Raw genomic sequence first — 11,829 nt, 5'->3', positions numbered from 1 at the left:
CTCACACACACACAAAATCTTTAAAAAAGAAAAACGATGGTCCTCATCCCAAGGAACATACCAGAGTCATCCCTATCTCTTTCATGTGAGCAAGGAGCACCTAGATCAAGGGCTTAAGACAGACCAAGGGTGACTTTTGGCGGTGCCAGATGAGATCTGGCAGTTCCTAATTCATCTGGTCCATACAGACTACAGCTCAGACCATGACATCTACATGGGGATGTGAATTTCAAATCCCTTATCACTCAGCCTTCATCTAGTGCTCTTATAATGAGGCTACCACCAAGCCATAGCCAATGAAAATCAAGGTCATGTGGCAAGACAAACTCACTTTTCCTCCCCTACACGTGTGTTTCTCCTTCTCTGTTCACTTCTACTGAATCAGAGGAAAAATCTGGTTCCTTGTCCAAGAGTCAAAACCTTTGGCTCTCCAAGGGGCATGCCCTATCCAACATGGTAGCCACTAGCTGCTTAAATATGTGGCTACATAGATTTACATCAATTTAAATGAAGTAAAATTTAAAATTCAATTTCTCAGTCTCACTAGGAACATTTCAAGTGTTTGGTTGCTCCCTGGGACTAGTAGCTACCACTGAAACAGCACAGATACAGAACATTCTCATCACAGAAATTTCTAGTGAGCAATCAGACAATCTAACCCACCCTCTCCCACCTTCTTGGACCCCTTCCACATATGGAGGCCCCTCTCTCTCTAGCTCCTTTCATTTTTCCCCCCCGCCTATCCTCATTCCTCATACTGTTCTTTGTCCTCAAATATGCATGGGTTTTTCCCTTCTTCAAAAAAAAAAAAAATCTTTTTTTTTTAAACTCTGAAACCTCCTCCCAGGACTGTTTTATTTATTTCCTTTATTTTCTTCCAGATTTCTCAGATCTGTGGTCTGCCCCCACATCCTCCATTTCCTGACCACTGACTTGCTCCTTCTTCACCAGCAGGATGGCTTCCATCAATATTGTTTTACTGAAAATGTGTTCCCAAGGTCACCAGTGGCCTTCTCACCTCCCAATGAGAAGCGTTTCTTCCCCCAGTCCTCACTCTCCTCTGCCTTTCAATAATTTACGTCATCAGTCACCCGGTCCCATGTTCTTGCTTGGCGATACTTCTTATGTTTATTCTTCCCTTTCTATTCCCAATGGCAGGACCCTGGGGTGGTGTGGGGGGTAGCGGGGGAGGGAGATCCTTTCCATCTATTCCTTCTGGTCTCTCCTCTCTCTAATCCCTCTTGTATATGGCCACCATGTTCATCTTTATAAAACACTTATTTCATACTATTTCCTCATTCAATAAATACCAACAATTCCCAGAGTAACACAGTGAAAAACAGGGTAGTTTAAACAGAGCTTGAATCCTTTTCTGCCACTTAATAGCTATGTAGCCTATGCCAACTTACTTTGCTTTTCTGAAATTCCTTTATCCTTCTTTAATTGGAGGGTAAGTATACTTACAAGTCACTGTAGGATGTTTGCTGATGTTATTAATCAGTGGCCAAAAAAATGCCACAGAAAGACATTAGTTGCCCGATACAAGAAAGTAATTGCTCTAAGTATTATTATCTCTATTTAGGCTTTCCTGGTGGCTCAGACAGTAAAGAATCTGCCTGCAATGTGGGAGACTGGGGTTCGATCCCTGGGTCGGGAAGATCCCCTGGAGAAGGAAATGGCAACTCACTCCAGTATTCTTGCCTGGAGAATCCCATGAACAGGCGCGCCTGGTGGGTTGCAGTCTATGAGATCACAGAGAGTCAGACACGACTGAGCCACTAACACTTGCACTTTCATCTTTATTTAATCGAGGCTCTTTTTATGTTGATTCTAGAATCACTGATTTTACTCTCTTGCTTTTTCTCTCTTATCCCTCAGATTCGCTCCTTTATAGTCTTTCTTAAAAAACACCACTTGGACTTCCTCGGTGGCACAGTGGGTAAGAATCCAGCTGCCTACACAGAGGACACAGGTTTGAGCCCCCGTCTGGGAAGATGCCACGTGCTGGGGAGCTACCAAGCCCGTGGGCCACACCGCTGAGCCCGCGTGCTGCCGTTACTGAGGCCCGAACGCCTAGGCCCGCGCTGCGCAACAAGAGAAGCCACCACATTGGGAAGCCCGAGCACTGCAGTGAAGAGTAGCTGCCACTCACCGCGACGAGAGAAAGGCCACAAGAAACAACAAAGACCGGTGCAGCCAAAAAAAGGCAAAAAAAAAAAAAAAAAAAAATCACTTTTGCCTTATCTCCTGCTTATGAGAACCTGGAGTAACATTCTACTATTCTTCCACAAACAGATGAATATTCTTAGACTTTCAAGAGTGTTTTAATCTTGCCCAATTACCCATTTAGCTTCAATCTGTTTCTATCACCGAGGCCACATCTTTCACCTTTGTACATCTCGTCCATCCCTTCATTTTATTTTTCACATCTGTTGTCTGTTTATTCCTACTCGTCTTCCTTTTTTCTATTTACCTGAATCTCAGCCAGTCTTCTGGCCACAGACCAAGTCCCTTTTCTTCCATGAATCCCAGGCTCATCTGCTCCTTTATCGCCTTTGTCTGAATTCCTATTGCCCTTACAGCCTAGCTTAGCAATGGCTTTCTTGAAAATGAATTTTGTCTTCCTAGCTGGATTGTAAATCTTTCCAGCGTGGGGAATCCGCTCTGTGTCTATTTTTTTTAATCCAACCATGTGATGTCACCAAAGAAGTTCAATTAAATACATGTTGATGAATAGCTATAGTTGTAGCTTAACTACCGTCCTCAGTCCGTCTTGGTTCAACAAAGAATGAGGGGGTAAGACAAGATCCTTGCTCCCCAGAAACTCACAATTACAATTACCCAGAGACACAATCTCAGCCATTCTTCTGGGTTCCACAGTTGCCACTGTCCTCATTAACCAGGTAAAGAAGGGCATCAGGAAACAGGGTCAGCACAGACTCAATTCACAGTCAAAACCCACTGGAGCTGGATATCCAAAGTGCCTCCTCCTTTTGTCTCTTCGATGGTACTAATTTCAGTGGATGTGTTTAGCACAAAAATCCGGCAATCAGTTGCTTCTGAGCAACTCACCAGCACACAGCAAAGCAGAAAACCCACTAGAAGTGGTCCAGACCGGACTGACCAAAGTCATTTCTCTATCCGTAATGGAGTCTTGCACTAGTAATGGCTAATGCTATGCAGATTCAAGATGGTCATTAAAACAGCATTTGAAACTGAAACTGATATAGAAAACAAACTAGTGGTTACTGGGGTGGGGGTATAATATAAGGGTGGGGGGTGGGAGGGACAAACTACTGGGTTCAAGGGTAAGTTAGGTTCAAGGGTGTATTGTACAATCCAGGGAACAGAGCCAATATTTTGTAATAACTGTAAATGGAAAATAACTTTTAAAATTGTATAAAATTTTTTAAATATTAAAACTTGGCTTTAAATGATAACTATGTCTACAAGATTAAAAAAAAAAAAACTGAATCAAAAAGGTACCAGATCCACATGGAAATCCAAACTGCCGCCCATTTTTTTCTTGAAGCGAAAAAGATGTTGAATGTGATTACAGATGATCAGAGTTTCCTTCTGAAGAAATGGGCATATTCTGAACCAAGAATACACTATATTCCATTGACAAATATATTTACACTCAACTCAGAACATGGAGAGAAAAGAAAATGTCAACAGTTGACAGCTTCTTGGCCTATGGGGTGTGATCCAGGAGCATAATAAATTCATTTAATCTTGGTGTTGAATACATGCATGTTAGACTTGTGCATAGTTTCTTTTTCTTTTTTTTTTTTTTTTTGGCCTTTCCTCCAACACATTGTTTGAATACAATGTCACATTCCTCTGTGTTGTCAGCAGAGACATGAACCAAGCTAATCCTTTGGGTCCAACCTGGGATAATTTTCCCTAATAAGTAAAAGGAGGAATGAGAAAAGTACACCACGTAGAAGATGCCTTATTGCCAAATGTTGGTGGATAACTATTTCACGCTGAAAAATGTGCCTCAAGAACATTGGCCACTGGGAGCTTACAGAGTCCCAAAGAAGATGTATTTCCACGGAAGATGTTAATCATGCTGATCAAGGGCTAAGCATAGTCAAGAGAAGGAAAACCACACAAAAAAGCCACCTCTGTTTAGAAGCTGGATCCTGCTCCCTTCTTCTCATTAAGGCATTTCTCATCTCAGCCAAATTGGATGTGAAGATACGTTCCTTATCCCTGGCAGATCTTGCAAGATATCAAACATTTCAGACTTCGTGTGTGAAAGCATGACATATTGGTTAAGACTGAAAATAGCATGTTTCTGGGAGAGTTCAAGTAGATAAGAAATACTACACCCCACTGTTTTTGTAAATGCCAGAGTTCCATTGAGTCGAGACAGATGGTAGCAGGCAAAGATGCAATCTTATAATCAAAAGCTAAAATATGTCAAAAATATGTTAGCAAGCAAAATAGAGCAGATTACTAGCTTCTCATGTCATGACAGCTTGCAAAACATGTTAGGATGTTGAATCTCTAGTTATGTAAATAAAGGAACAGTAAACAGCAGTAGCGAATGGTGAGGGAGCTCATGTATTGACTGTCCCTTCAAGGTCGTCTGGGGAGAGAGAGTCGTGAGGTTGCAAGGAATCCGGGATGGACTCTAAGAGGTCCCCAGCATTGAGCGTGGGGATCCATTTTTCCTTCCATGAGTAACAGGTTTCTCTGTGATACTCAAAAGCGGTTTAACTAAATTACAGGAGGCATTCAAACTTCCCAGAGAGAATTGTAAGGATTCCTTTGAGGATCGTCATGTCATTTAGCTCAAAGAAACATGAGGGTGAGTGTTATTTTGTGAAGAAGGCCTCCTGTATATGCCAATCTCATCTCAAGGAGGTTTCTTTGACCACAGGACGGTGAAGTTTTGATGACCCTGGAGAATGAGCTTGACCACAGGTTGGCCCTGGGCTTCTTATTGTCTTGGCTAATTTTTGATCAGGCTTGTGAAGAGTGAAGGCAATGTTTATCATGATGGGAGGGGAATGGAGATGCTTTTACTGAGCATCTACTGTGGCCCAGGTGCTATACTGCCGTCACATCAAATTAGCCTTCTTGCCTCTTAAGATGGACAGAAGATCACTTTGACTAGTCCTCGCCCAATGAAAGTTCTAATCTGACCTCCTGCCCTCCTTTTCCCCCTCCCCCTTTTCTGCACACAGAGAATCCAGGGGTGGGAAGAAGGTGGTAGAAAGTGGGCCTGTGTTCTCATACCAGTATGGCTACCTCTGGCTCAAGGGTCCTACTTTAACCCTTGCCACCCCTCTGGTCCACGCTGTACCAAAGAAACAATGATCAGCCTCACTTCTCAATCTCCATAGGGAATCACTTGGGGAAATTTCAATGTACCAGAGAATGCTGAATTTTAAACTGGAAATCTTTTGATAAGCTACTTATCGAAAGGTGAAGGTCCAGGAATCTACACATATGACAGAGGATGATAATTAAACTTTTTGGGGTCTTCTCTGGCAGTCCAGTGCTAAAACGCCATAATCCCAATGTATGGGACCCAGGTTCGATCCCTGGTCAGGGAACTAGAATCCTGCATGCTGCAAAGAAGATGGAAAATCCTGCAAAGACCTCATGTGCTGCAACTAAGATCTGGCATAGCCAAATAAATAAATAAATTTTTAAAAATTTCTTGATGTAAAACAAGAGAAAGAATTTGCATTGTTCTTGGGGAGGAAACAGCAAGACTGGGCTCTGCATCAGAGAAGAAAGGACCAGAACAGGCAACAACCCCAGCTGTATGACAGTCAAGTGAAGACTATAAAGATCAGAAGTGTCTGATGTGAGTTTCGGTGATTTGTGGGTTTGGTTTGGCCTGGTTCCTGTTGAAAACTGAGCAAGGCAAACCTCCTCTGCTCTCTTCTGAACTAAATCCTCAGTGAAGGCACACAGCTCATGAAGGATGCTGGGTGAGTGGGTTCTTCCTGGAGAGCTCAGACAGTCGTAGAGTCCAGTCTCTGTCTCCTGCTTGGTGGAAACGCACCCGGGCAGGAAGCAGAGAACAGGGGAGTGGTTGGCATCTGGATGACCCACACCGAGCAGCACTGCTGGGAAGGCACCCCTGAGAAAATGAGACTGAGATCGTGAGGTGGGCAAAGAGGAGAAGCCGGTGCTGCGGTTGCTCCATTTCCAATGGACACCCGCCTCCTGACATGTCCTCAGCCAACTGCCTGGGAAGTTCACGCATCTCTCTAAAGCCACACCACTCCCGAAAATGTGAGAGCCCCATTTCACAAAGAAGTGGGGCTCAGAAAGGTAAGGCAACCTGCCCACGTTCTCACAGCTAAGTGGAGGCATGATCCAGGGTCAAGGAATATATGTGAGAGAAAAAGGAAGAGAAAGTGTGTATTTATGTGATACACATTTATGCATTAGCTCAAGGCCCAACTTAGAATCATGCCCCTAAATACAGAATAACTATAAACATTAATTCGTTAGCATCATCTTTGGCATTCCATAGAGAAAGAGAACCATTTATAAGACCAGATAAGACCTCTTGACTGCCTACAACTATCATTTGCTGGAGGGGAAAATGGATTCAGGATGAGGTCATGCAAAGTCAGATATGGAATATGCAATTCTGGTAAAATTGAAGCAGGTGAGCTCTAACTGACGGGAGTATTGGGTGTAATAAGCCAAAGGGAATCACTCGGTTTAAGCAGCCATATGCTCCAGTTATCGATGGGTGTGTAGTGGTAATGATGCTCCCTTTATAATTCACTTGGTCCTTCTTTTCCTAATTACACCTAAATGGATTTCCTCCCATGGGAAAACCAAGCTGTACCTGTACCCACAGGGCCATAAGAGTTCCGAGGGAAGCGAAGCTGGGGGGTCAGTTTATAAGGCTATGGGGCTCAGGATGCAAGATGGCAAAGTCATAATTTCCTGTCCTGCTGTGTGATTTTGGACATGGAACAAGTCTCTGGGCTTCAATTGCTTTATTTCTAAAATGAAGGAGATATTCCCTACTGTGTAAGCTGCTATGAAGACTGAACTGAACACAGACATAAAACATTCAGCACCATGTATTGTTTTAGCCTAGGAGCAACTGAGAGTTTGAGGAGCAATTGTTAATCTTCTTTACCATCAACTTTTTTCTATCAGGTGCCAACCAAGACCCTAGCCTTGTAGGACTGAATAAGACACCATCTTTCATCCAGTGAGCTCACTGAAAACTCAGGAGGCAGAGACCCCACATGCAGTGACCATCCACATGAGGAAGTGCCCCTCTGGGATGTCAAAAAGGTGTTGTGAGAGTTCCGGGGTGAGGTGTCCACCTGTACACACGAGTTCAATGATGGCTTCAGTGGAGAGGTGCAGTGGGAAAATCAGCGAAGAGTTTTCTGGCTTGTCAAGCCTGGATAGAGCTAACAGCCTGAGCACAAATAAAATGAACTTCTGTAAAGGTGTTGGAATTACGAAAATAAATGTTTCTGTGCATGGAACACGGCTCACATCACATTTTCAGAGTCATTAAAACAGTGTGTTGATAAAGCATGGGTAGGGGCTCAGAATCATGCTTCATTGGTGAACTGGACCAAAGCCCCATAGAGAATGGGAACTACAGCTGTCTGGTCCCATCACAGGATTGGCACAGACTGGGAGCTGGGGAAAGTGTTCAAGAGTAAACGTGCGACCCACCCTCTGGGCAGGGTGGACCCAGCTAAAGCTGACAAAAGGTCCCACTGCCTGGGTTCCTTATCCAAGAACCTGTCAAATCCTTGTCTCAGTTCATATCAGTGACATCCATCAGTCCTTGGCCAGGCCACAGAGGGTCCCCACAGAAGGACACAGACTGGCCACACAGTGTACAGACAGGTAGACCAGCAGGCTGGCAGCTTTGGGGCATTCTCAGAGCACAAATTCAGATGAATCAAAGTGCTAGATACCACACGCAAACCAGAAGGAACACATAATAGAACACAAGGGACTGGATTCTGGGAGAAGGAAGGAAGCAGTCCACATATATCAAGAAAGACACATGGCTTCAAAGAGCAAAACTGGAGCCCTTGTCCCAGATCAGCAGATAACCAGAAAACGGTTCAGTCCTAAGCCACTACTGAAGTTCAGGCAGACCAAAACTTTTCACAGTTTTGAGTGATCTGGGTCCTGGAAAAGTTATCCACTTACCTTATCCACATTTTCCTTCCCTGAATCATCTCAGAAATCTAGCCCTCTTCTCTGCAGGGTGGTAGCAATAGACAGGAGTTTCTGATATAAAAAAGTGACCAGGGGAGAGGCACCGAAAGTAAACAGATTCAACAGATCCAAAAGTATAACAACAGCTGACAATGTTTTCAGACAATTAATATTGGGACACACTAGCCATCACAATCTCTGGATCTTAATTTAACTCTGTTGTGTATATGCTCTGTGCCTGGGAACCCTGAAGCATTACCAAATGTGCATATTAATAAAGTTAGCAAGACGTCACCACTCGGCAGACACAAGCCAAAGTTCTTCAGCTCAGCTCACATCAAATGTCTAAAGTGTGACTGCTCACATATTGTGTAGCAGGGTCAGGTCACTGACATTGCACATGGGTGTGCAAAGATTATGTAGCATCATCATTTCCCTATTGATTTGATCATTTTCATGAGCACCCACCTGCTAGGTAGAGGCAGGAAAGTAACAATTGGATTGAGTTCTGTCTAGCAAAGTTAGTCCATGCAATCAAGTAAGGGTCCCTTGAAATAAATATTCAACATCCCAAGATAAAGTCCTTGCCTCTCCGACTTTATCTCCCTACTTCTCATACAGATGACATCTGAACACTGACTGAAGAGGTTCATAAATGTAGGAGAAGATAGGCCTGTGAATATGAATCTAATGCAGTGGGACTGTAGGTGGGCATGTCACCAGAAAGATGTTTTAGACAACATGAAGGTGATGGAGAAACCGCGGTGGGTTCCAACCTTGTGGATGGCAGGATGGATTCTGGCCAATATGACCACATTTTCCTTCCCTGAATCATCTCAGAAATCTAGCCCTCTGCTCTGCAGGGTGGTAGCAATAGACAGGAGTTTCTGATACAAAATACTATGATGATGAGGATGACAACAACTTCTACTAATAATTAGAATATTAGCACTTAACACTTAAATATAGGGCTTCTTGGATGGTTCAGTGGGTAAAGAATCCGCCAGCCACGCAGGAGACGTAAGAAATGCAGGTTCAATTCCTAGGTTGGGAAGATCCCCTGGAGGAGGAAACAGCAACCCACTCCAGTATTCTTGCCTGCAAAATCCCATGGACAGAGGAGTATGGCAGGCTACAGTCCATGGGGGTCGCAACGAGTTGGACACGACTGAGCACACAAACATAACACTTCTATATACTTAGGGGTTGCCAGACATTATTCTAAGCCCTTTACATATGCAAATCATTTAATCTCCACAGCAATTCTATCATGCAGATTTCAGTGGTTATTCCTGTTAACATCAGCTATCATTTACATACACTGGTGGCAGAACAGATTTTTTTAATGTGCCTGATCGTGGAAATGAGATAAGGGAGATGCTAGAATGTGTTCTAGAAATTTTATATTTAAAATAAATACAACTCATCAATCATTTACTAATACACACTAGGTGCCAGCACTGCACGAGGCATTTATACACATGACGTTACCTTCACAACATACAAAAGAGGCAGAAGAAAGACTAGTGATGCCAACCTGATAGGAATGGTCAACATCTGCCTGGGAACCATTTATTAAGGTTTCTCTCTCCCTCATCCCCCACACCAGGGCATGGACACTCAGAATCACATTTTCTGCCTTTAAGGTCCTCCTTCTTTAAGGCCAACTTAGGCCAGACTAAGTCAGGTTCGGTTCCTGGCTATGGGGACGATGGCTACGGTGATGCCAAGAAGAGCTGGGAAGAGAAGTCTTGATGGGCCTCCTGAGGATACAGTGGCGGAAAGTTGGCTTCTTAAAGAAGAGGCTGACGTGAGATTTAGACAGAATATCCAAAACTTCTGAGTTTGTAAATTGGTCGACGGGGGACAAACTACCCTCTGATTCACCCAGATTTGAACAACCACTGGGGTCAAAAAGGATGAAGAGTCTATCATGCAAAATAGGGGTTTTAATTTTTATATACTTATGGCTGCTGCCTGTAGACTTTTCTCTAGTTGTAGTGAGCGGGAGCTACACCCAAGTGTGGTGCACGGGCATCTCATGGTGGTGACTTCTCTGTTGCAGCGTGTGGGCTCTACGGCGTGGGCTCAGTAGTTGTGGAACACGGGTTGAGTTGTGCAGCGAGGAACAAGTGACAGCTAAGCTCTCTGCACAAAGGGCGACATGCTCAGTAAGCTGGGGGAAGCTGGCAGCCACTGGGCCATGTTCACCTGGGAGGGAGCCACATGTAGGGGCTTGAGCCTGGCTTCCGCTTGGTGCTCTGTGGTCTGTCTGTCCCTGAGCCCCAAGCGGGCTCTGTGCTCCCGGGAGCACGCTGCTTACACGCTTGATGTGCAGATCCAATTCCCCAGCCTCCATCCTAACTCTCCTCGGGGGAAGCTGAGTGGCAGCTGTGTTCTGGCTTCAGGCTAACCGGAAGCTCTGCTGCAGGGGGTCTCAGACCATCCCAGCTAGAAGACAAGCCCATACTATTTTGCTCTTCACCTGCCTCCCTGTGCTGTTCTCAGGTTTCTAAGAACCTGAAAGTACAGGATGGGCTTCCCCGGTGGTTCAGATGGTAAAGAACCCGCCTGCCAATGCAGGAGACTTGGGTTCAATCCCTGGGTTGGGAAGATCCCCTGGAGTAGAAAATAGCAACCCACTCCAGTATTCTTGCCTGGAGAATTCAACGGACAGAGGAGCCTGCCAGGCTACAGTCCATGGGGCCACAAAGAGTCACAAAGAGCATGCACGCAAAGAAGGAAGGATAAGTGCAGGAGGGAACGTTGATTGATATTCACTAACCACCCACGAACATGCAAGCCACACACTGTCTCACGGCCTCAGTTTGTTTTCGGTGGAATGTGACTGCCTTCTCCACCCAGAAGGTGAGCTCTGAGAGAAGCGGCTGCGTATGCTACTCGTGTGTGTAGCAGAAAACTGACTGTATAAACCTGGGGTCTGGCCCCTTACGGTGATTCCTCTAGGGCTTCGTCAGTAAAGTCCATAGGGGGATGTTGTTTGTTTCTTGTTTTGTTTTAATTTTTTTAAATTGAAATACAGTTGTTTTAAACCATCCCAGAGTCACCCGATACTAGTAAAACTGAAAGTGCTCTGCAAGGAACGGATAGCCACAGTTTAGTAAGCTACCGCCTAAATGGGTCACCAAAAATAAACCCTCCAAAGGAAGAGCCACTAAAGGATAAACGATGTCAACCTTTCTCCTTGGCGATGCTGGCTCCCCTCCAGCCAGGCCCCAGTGACCTCGATTACTGACCACAAGTCATCAGAATTAAATCAAACCCGTCTGCAGTTTGGGTGGCTGGGGCCCTATCCAGGAAAGCTGCCCGTGCAGAGAGGCAACGGACAAAGAAGCCTGCTGAAATCTATCCAGATAATATCTGAGCTCCCGGCAAGAAGGAAATGCCACCACCATCTGCCTCTGTTTGTGATGACCTGGGAATAAATAAAAATTAACCTTGGTCCTTGAATGAATTGTGGCGCTTATCAGCGCTTCCTTTGTGTTTCTAATGACTATGGTAGGACAAGTTTACAACCCATTTTGGACGGCCAGGGCAGGAGGGTTGTTGCTCTGGATGGCTCTTTGCGGGGCTTGGTGCACGCTTCCCACACTTTTCTCATATTATGTGCTACCCCCGATGCCC

The sequence above is a fragment of the Odocoileus virginianus genome, chromosome 22 (assembly GCF_023699985.2).
Source record: "Odocoileus virginianus isolate 20LAN1187 ecotype Illinois chromosome 22, Ovbor_1.2, whole genome shotgun sequence".
NCBI lineage: Eukaryota > Metazoa > Chordata > Mammalia > Artiodactyla > Cervidae > Odocoileus > Odocoileus virginianus.
Note: the sequence above shows the minus strand (reverse complement) of the source record.